This window comes from Boleophthalmus pectinirostris, unplaced genomic scaffold, assembly GCF_026225935.1.
Source record: "Boleophthalmus pectinirostris isolate CB_2022bp ecotype Guang Dong unplaced genomic scaffold, ASM2622593v1 HiC_scaffold_18, whole genome shotgun sequence".
In the NCBI taxonomy this organism is placed as follows: Eukaryota; Metazoa; Chordata; class Actinopteri; order Gobiiformes; family Gobiidae; genus Boleophthalmus; species Boleophthalmus pectinirostris.
In genome coordinates, this window is record NW_026571133.1 from 1,391,326 (window position 1) to 1,400,766 (window position 9,441).

The following is a 9,441-nucleotide window of genomic DNA, read 5'->3' on the forward strand; positions in this document are numbered from 1 at the left end:
CACATACAAAGATCCTAATGAGCGCGCGGCGGGCCTGCGTTCGGCTCCGACGGCAGATAACGGCGGATCGTCCGTGTTTATCAATGACATTAGCGGGAAGCGGATTAGCCGTTAGCATTAGCATCAGCGCGACTTGATACGGACGCTAATGATGCATAACGAATGTGCTTATCCCGCCTGTGAATACGCGAACAGGAGAACGGGGAAAACAAAGCGACTGCGGCGGTGATGTGATGTGATGTCAGACATGAGTTGGCCCTGGAGCGTCCGCCGGCACACGGGAGGTTTCCTGGTTCGATGTTTGTAATTAGCTTTGACGGCGTTTGTCGTGCGCGGCATGCTAATTGTGGAGATGTTGATGTAACGACTGGAATGTTCTACCGTGTGCCATTAAACTGAGATCTTATCCAGTGTTGGGGAGTAACAGATTACATGTACCGGAGTTATGTAATCAGAGTACAAATTATGAGTAACTGTATTCAGTTACAGTTACTGTTTCAGTGAGTGGTAATTGGATTACAGTTACTTTGTTGAAATAAATGGATTACACAGAGGGATTTTCCTGTTTTCATATCTGGGGATATTCCCTTTTTTTTTTTTTTATGGAATTCCACTCATTGCTGGACACTAAACCAGGTCTAAACCAGGACTAAACCAGGACTAGGACTAAAAACCAGGACTAAAGCAGGACTAAAGCAGGACTAAACCAGGACTAAAACCAGATCTAAACCAGGATTTAACAGGACTAAATCCTGCTGTGTGGACGTGTCTCCTCTTCTTCTATCAATAATATTTTTAATTTGGTTCAGTAAAGTCTGGGACTTTTTATTTTCTTTTATCAGACAAAACTTCTTATGTGAAGATTTCCTCGTCTTTGCTTCTCTACAGCAAATCAAGTAATCCAAAGTATTCAGATTACATTACTCACTTTAAGTAATTTAATGGATTACGTTACAAACTACATTTTGGTGTATGTAATCTGTAATCTGTAGGGGAATACATTTTAAAAGTCACCTTCCCAACACTGCTCTTATCTACATGGAGAGAATAACCATAATAATAATTGTAGTCATAATCATAATACATATTTATTTATAAAGCGATTTTAAAAACAAGGTTTACAAAGCGCTGTACAAGTCGCAAAGAACAACACAAAAAGCATAAAAATAGCACACAGAAAACATACAAAAACAGACGACAATGACAAGTAATTATAATAAATAAAAAGAAATAGAATAAAAAGGAATAAAGAAGAAGAAGAAGGTGATATTACTAGGCCAAGTTCCTGGTTTAGAACTGGTCTCAAGTCTTTGGCTACGTTCAGACTGCAGGGCTTAACGCTTAATTCGGATTTTTTTGTGAAATCTGATGTTTGTTGCGAGGTCGTTCACATTTCCAATTAAATGCGACTTGTATGTGACTCCAGTGTGAACATTAAACAGCCCAAAAGTGTCCCACATGTGACACTGGAGACACGACGACGTCAACCGCAGCGAGCGTCTCTGTGTTTACAGAAGTTGTCCAAAACATGGACGCAGCATCGAGCACCTGGAGATTTTAAAGTTCCTCTCGTACCGGAGCCAGAACATGAACAACTTACTTGTTTTAAGGAGGAGATTGAGAAGGAGAAGGACGAGGTTTTTGGTCGTGGTGTTTTGTGGGACAGCGGCAGCGACGTCCGTTGAAAGGAACGTGTGGATGTGGAGACGGAGCCAAGAGTGGGTGAGTGGTGATGTGCTTCACTTCAGTGACACGGAGTTCATTAACAATTTTCACCTACTTCAGCGCAGAATAGTGACATTTGTGCTTGTTGATAACGTGTAGGTCGAATGAATGCTCTTTGACCGTTCAGACTGAAGTCACATGTCAAAAGATCAGATATGTATCAGTTTCAGGAGCACATATCCAAGTGTCCTGGGTCACATTTAAAAACTAGAAAAGCACTCAGAGAGCGCAGACCTCCGCCAAGGACTACAGTCCCCCTCATATTAATTGTGTTTTCCATAAATATTTGTCTCGTATCTTTCAATTTGGAATATGAAAGAGGATCCCATTGTCCATCCCTGAGTCAAATTTCATGGGGTTTGGTCAATAATTAACCGAGATATTGAGAAACAAAATGTTTGGCCCCATTTACCACAATGTTAACTAAAATTTCAAAGTGATCCAGAATCCAGGATTTCTTCTGGATCACCCCCAAAATGAAATCAGTTCTTCCTTTTCACATTTCCAACAAATCCTGAAAATTTCATCAAAATCGGTCCATAACTTTTTGAGTTATGTTGCTAACAGACAAACAAACAAACAAACAAAAACAAACAACAACAACAAACAAACAAACAAACAGACAAACGCCGGCAAAAACATAACCTCCTTGGCGGAGGTAAAAATCTGGTTTGTGTCATTTCAGCCAAAGCATCTCCCAGGCACCAGAAAAGTTACATATTGTATCTTTACGGTTTAATCCTGGTTTAGTCCTGGTTTAGACTCTAATGATGCACGACGAATGTGTTTATCCCACTTGAACGCGCACAGAGATCGGAAAACAAAGCTCCAACAACGATGTCAGACACGACTTAGCCTCGAGCTAGAATCCGCCGGCTCAGGGGAGGTTTCCTGGTTCGATGCGTGTAATCAGCTTTGACTGGGTTTGTCGTGTGCGGCATGTTAATTGTGTTTGGGATGAGTGCGACGCTTCGGCTGATCTGTCAACAAGACGGAACGAAAAAGAGAGGCGGCGGCGCAGTGAGACTTGGACGTTTTACTGATTAAAGGTGCACTATGTAACTTTTCTGCATGTCTCACTGGAGGTTTTATAGCTTTGCCTTGAATGTTCCTCTCTATCTTGCATGTGTTCAGCTGCATTTTTAGTTTTTTTTTATTGCCAAAAACCTGCATGAGGACGATTGTTCACTGATCTAAACGTTGGCGGTTCGAATCCCGCTCTCGACATAAAATGTTTTGGTTGAGCGGGTAAATTCAAAAACTCACAGGTTCATTGTACAATTCCGGCTTTTTCAGATTAATGCTGTTGTTGTGTCCTCGGGCAAGACGCTTAGCCCGCTCCGCCCTCAGTTGTTGTGTATTAGGCGACGTTCAGACTGCAGGGAGACTTTTTTTGTGAAATCCGATTTTTTTGGGAGGTCGTTCACTTGTATGTGATCTCCAGTGTGAACTTTAAATGCTCGAAAAGTGTCCCGCATGGGCACTGGAGGACACGACGACATCACACGCAGCGAGCAACTCAGTGTTTACGGAAGTCGCCTTTAGTCGCTGGGTTTGTCTCCCAAAATACGGTCCTGTTCTTCGTAAAATGGACGTCCACAGCCGCTTTGTTTGTCTGACGTGTAGGTGGGATGAATGTGACCTGGCCGTTCAGACTGAAGTCACATATCAAAAGTAGGAATGGGCATGCTTTGTCGGTTACGTTCATTTTTAATCGACAAACTGAATGTATGTTGTTGTGTGTAGTGTGAGGACACGAGTCTGTGTCTGACACAAACACTGGAGTTGTGTCTCACAGTTCCCACGTTTGGGCTCTGGCTCCTTGGAGACTCTGTTCCTCTCAGTAAGCGTGTTTACAGCACATCAGTGTCCCGGGTTTTTGGAGTATTTTGATTTGGTCATGGTGCATGTAAACACAGTATCTGCAACATAAAGAGCTGCACTAAACCTGCACACGTCTGATCTCTGAAAACATTCGTGTGCTGTGGTCCAAAACAAGAAAACTATCTGATGAAGGCTTTTTTTGCCGAAACGTTATTTTGTTCATAAAAAAGCTTTTGGACATCGGCCAACCGAGTGTGCTATGCATTTTTTCACCCTTGTCTGACTGCTTCTTGCATTTGCACCTCTACAAGAATTTTGGTGTGCGTTTTCTGTTTCTTTTGTCTCTGAAAACATGAACCATCTCGAACACGACACACACACACACACAGAATCAGACATCATCATCATCATCATCAATCATCATCCCTCTGTCATTGAGAGTAGACTCATATTCCACTGAGTCGTGTCCTTTACTTTGACAGAAGCTGAACCGCATCAGCGCACAAGGAAAGAGCTTTGGTTTTTTTTTCAGCGCTTATAGTTTATGCAAATGAGTCATGTGGTTTTAAGTTTTGTTTCTGTAAAACATAAACAAAAGTGTCAAAGCTGCATTAAACACATTATAAAGTCAAACGGGCTGATGTGGCTCTAGAGTGTTTATGGTTTATATGTTGTAAAGTTGAGTTTATTTATTCAGATTAGTCATAATAATAATAATGATGATACTTTTAATATAAAAACGTTAATGATTAAAGCGAAAAGTGATCGTTAATTCTCTCGACGATTGCTTAAGAAAATTAAATCAAAAGCCCTAGTCAAAAGATCGGATATGTATGGGTTTTAGGAGCACATATCTAAAGTGGTCTGGGTCACATTTGAAAAAATCTGATCTGTGTCGTCAATAAAAAAACAGATGCAGGTCGCACAAATCGAAAAAATCAGATTTGGGTCACTGCAGTCTGAACGTAGGCTTTGAGTGAATATAAAGACCTTTGATCATTGAGCATTCTTACTCTGAGCTGGGTCGCCTCTCCATAGATCTGATCCGTAGATTTACTTAGTGGTGTTTGCTGCTTTTCTCTAAATGGTCACATTTTTATCCAGCGCTTCTCCACCTTCAAAGCGCTTTACAACAAGGAACTACTCACGCATTCACACGTCAACGTTCGCAAACACTGAGGTCGAGGTGGGTTAAAAGTCTTGCCCAAGGACACAACGGCAGCATTATTCATCTGTGGGAGCTGGAATCACACCAGACCGCTCAACCAATGACGTGTATGTCAAGAGCGGGATTTTATTTTATTTTTTTTTAGTAGTAGTAGTAGTTTTATTCTGTAATTTTGCAGCACCATAAAACAAAACAAAAACAAAACATAGACTTCAGCCAAATTTGTTCCCCGGGCCTGAGTTTGACATGTCTGATGTAGACAGACTACCGTATTTTCTGGACTATAAGGCGCACTTAAAATCCTTTAATTTTCTCAAAAATCGACAGTGCGCCTTATAATCCGGTGCCTGCTTTATGTATTAATTCTGGTTGTGCTGACTGACCTTGAACTGATTTCATATGATACACGGTGCTCAAAAATCTGTCAAAACTCTAGATACATTTAATGCCATACTGTGGAACCTTCCAAAGCAATAACATCTCCATGGAGACTGGCATTATCTTGAATTATCTCACTGTGTTGTATTTGAATAGTTTTTATTTTCTGTTCTGGTCACCACATTTGAGAGCCGATATCTGTACTTTCTACTTCATTACATTTTAGATCTGGACTGAAAAGTAAAAAGTACTTTTCTTTATGGTTTAAGATTTATTTTTAGCGCATTTAATTGAGTTTACATTCCAACTTTGACCAAATAAAATACTTAAAACTGCTAGAAAAATTAAGAAATCAAGTGAATATCTTAAAATTTGCTAAATTCTTTACCAAAATCACGACATTTGATGCTTTAATTGTTCTGAAAATCTCCAAAATACTTTTACGTTTTACTCTCAAAGTACATTTTTAAACAGGTACTTCAATACTTTTACTTAAAATTTATCTTCACTGTGTTATATTTGAATAGTTTTTATTTTCTGGTCTGGTCACCACATTCGAGAGCCGGTATCTGTACTTTCTACTCCCTGAAAAATAAAAAGTACTTTTCTTTATGGTTTAAGACTTATTTTTAGCACATTTAATTAAAGTTTATGTTCCAACTTTGAGCAAATAAAATACATAAATACACAAAACTGCTAGAAAAATTAAGAAATCAAGCACATATCTTAAAATCTGCTAAATTCTTTACCAAAATCACGACATTTGATGCTTTAATTGTTCTAAAAATCTCCAAAATACTTTTACGTTTTACTCTTAAAGTACGTTTTTAAAGAGGTACTTCAATACTTTTACTTCAGATTTATCTCACTGTGTTATATTTGAATAGTTTTTTATTTCCTCACTGTGATCTTGTGTCGTGCCTGAGCCTCTTGACGGACAGAAACAAACTATAAGAGAGCAGATCAAGTTTGTTTATTGACTCCACGTTGGCATGAGGAAAAGCAGAGGAGCTGTGATTGGATAAAACTGTCTGTCTCTGGCGGACGCTTCCTCGTGGTTCTTGTCCAGCCTTATCTGTTTTTAAAATCAAGCCCAAGTATAAAGTGGAAGACATTTTTCAGAACTACAGGGAATAAAAGGACGAGAGGATGAAAGACTCGCAGGTCAGAAATTTTGAGCTCGGAGAAAAAGACTCACACGGGCCCCTCAGTAAAATTTATTAATGAGCAGAAAGTCCTAAAACAGTCCCTTCTTATCGACTCTCCTGTCTGTTTGATATGTTTTAGTTAATTTACACTAAAAATATTTAATAAAAAACATTTATTCTGGTTCTAGTGAAGGTGTGCAGAGTTTAAAAACACAGTGGAGCACTTCCTGTATTACCAAACAGTTTCCACAATCCTTCCTTTTTTAAAATAAAACCAAAAATAAGAAAATGAAAAAAAAACAAACAGTTTTTTTCATTATTTGTCTCCAAAACCAAAATGAAAAAACAGATAATGATTTTTTATTTTATTTTTTTCAGTTTTCAATTTTGTGCTTAAAGTACTAAACGAGGACTAAACCAGGATTAAACTGGTCTCAGTCTTGGTGTCAGTCCCAGTCTGGTCCCAGTCTGGTCCCAGTCTGGTCCCGATCTGGTCCCGGTCTAGTCCCGGTCTAGTCCCGGTCTGGTCCCGGCCTGGTCCCGGTCTGGTCCCGGTTTGGTCCCGGTCTGGTCCCGGTCTGGTCCCGGTTTGGTCCCAGTCTAGTCCCGGTCTGGTCCCGGTTTGGTCCCGGTCTGGTCCCGGTTTGGTCCCGGTCTGGTCCCGGTCTGGTCCCGGTCTGGTCCCGGTCTGGTCCCGGTCTGGTCCCGGTCTGGTCCCGGTCTGGTCCCGGTCTGGTCCCGGTCTGGTCCCAGTCTGGTCCAGTCTGGTCCCGGTCTGGTCCCAGTCTGGTCCTGGCCTCAGTACTGATCACCCGATAGTCTACGCGGGCGCAACTCCGGGCCCGTCCCAACACTCCTGGTTCAGTCCTGGTTTAAGACTGAGACCAGGACCAGACTGGGACCAGATGGACTGAGACCAGGACTGAGATCGGGATCAGATCAGGACCAAACCAAGACCGTATGTGTATGTGTGTGTGAGACCAGGACTGTGACTGGTTTAGTCCTGGTTTAGTCCTGGTTTAGTCCGTGTGCGGTGCAAAAGTCTCGCATCGCAATTTAAATCACGAAAACTGCAAACATTTTTTCATTTTGGTTTTGGAGACAAATAATGAAGAAAATTTGTTTTTCCTTTTTCTTATTTTCGGTTTTATTTTGAAAAACGAATGAACGAATGATACACGGATCCTTTTCTGTTTTGTCACGCTTGTTTCTATTTGTGTAGCTTTTTTTTTTTTTTTTTTTCTTTTAAGTAACAGTATTTGTCACTATTTTGGCTAAAGTCCAACACTCGGCATAAATCAAAAACTGAACGAGTAACTTTTAACTGAGTCATCGTTGTGGTTTTGTAATAAAAAATGTAACAGAAATAGAACAGCAGAAAACAGCGTCACATTGGACTTTTAAGCTACAAATGATCCAAGACGGAAAACAGGAGTGGCCTGAATCTTGAGAGGAAATCTGAACAACTCTGGATCCCACAGATTTCCTCACCTCTGCCTCTGTCGTTTTTATTTATGTGTTTGTCCAACAGATCAGTGTTACATTCTGCTGTCAGTCAGAGCCTCAAAACCCCGTCAGACCTCTGTCCCGGGGCCCTCACCTCGGCCCCGCTCCCACCCCGGGGCCCTAAGCGTCACTCATTATTTGTCTCCAAAACCAAAATGAAAAAACAGATAATTATTCATTTTTTCAGTTTTCGATTTTGTGTTTTAATGAAGAATAGAAAAAACGAATAACGGTCATTTCCCGTTTACGAGACTTAAACTGCTCCGCATACGGACTGAACCAGGACTAAACCAGGACTAACCAGGACTAAACCAGGACTGAACCAGGACTAAACCAGGACTAAACAGGACTAAACGGACTGAACCAGGACTAAACCAGGACTGAACCAGGACTAAACAGGACTAAACCAGGACTAAACCAGAACCAGGACTAAACCAGGACTACCAGGACCGGTCCCAATCTGAGTTCCAGTCTCAGTCCCGATCTCAACCAGATCTCAATCCCGGTCTCAGTCCCAGTCTGGTCCCGGTCTCAGTGATGATCACCCGACCCAACTCCCGACACTCCTGGTTCAGTTTCTGGTTTAGTCCTGTTTAAGTCCTGATTTAGTTCTGGTTTAGTCTGGTTTACCTGGTTTAGTCCTGGTTTAGACTTTTCCTGGTTTAGTCCTGGTTTAGTCCTGGACCTGGTTTAGTTTTCCTGGTTTAGTAGACCTGGTTTAGACCTGGTTTAGAGTCCTGGTTTACCTGGTTTCCTGGTTTAGTCCTGGTTTAGAGTCCTGGTTTAGTCCTTGGTTTCATGGTTAGTCCTGGTTTAGTCCTAGTTCAGTCCTGGTTTAGTCCTGGTTTAGAGTCCTGGTTTACTGGTTTAGTCCTGGTTTAGTCCTGGTTTAGTCCTGGTTTAGTCCTGGTTTAGTCCTGGTTTAGTCCTGGTTTAGTCCTGGTTTTCAGTCCTGGTTTAGTCCTGGTTTAGTCCTGGTTTAGTCTGGTTTAGTCCTGGTTTAGTCCTGGTTTAGTCCTGGTTTAGTTCAGTCCTGGTTTAGTCCTGGTTTAGTCCTTTCAGTCCTGGTTTAGTTTAGTCCTGGTTTAGTCCTGGTTCAGTCCTGGTTCAGTCCTGGTTTAGTCCTGGTTTAGTCCTGGTTTAGTCCTGGTTTAGTCCTGGTTTAGTCCTGGTTTAGTCCTGGTTCAGTCCTGGTTTAGTCCTGGTTTAGTCCTGGTTTAGTCCTGGTTCAGTTCGGCATCACAGTTTCGTTGTCGTTTTTATTTCTGTTTGTCCAACAGATCAGTGCCACATTCTGCTGTCAGTCAGAGCCTCAAAACCCGTCAAACCTCCTCCGCCCCGGGGCCCTCACCCTCGCCTCCTCCTCGCCTCCTCGCCTCCTCGCCTCCTCCTCCGCCCCGGGGCCCTCGCCTCCTCCGCCCCGGGGGCCCTCGCCTCCTCCGCCCCTCGCCTCCTCTCGCCTCCTCCGCCCCGGGGCCCTCGCCTCCTCGGCTCCCGTTTGTCGGACACAGAGAGAGGGAGAGAGTGAAAGAGTTTTACCTCCGTCTCACCTCTCCTGCCTCCGAGGAATGTGGGCGAGCGAAGGTTGTGCAACGCGGAACGACATCTAACACCGCCACGCTCAATTAAACCAGAGAAGAAGAGACGGAGGGAGGGAGGGAAAGAAAGAAAGAGGGAGAGGAGAAAAGGAAG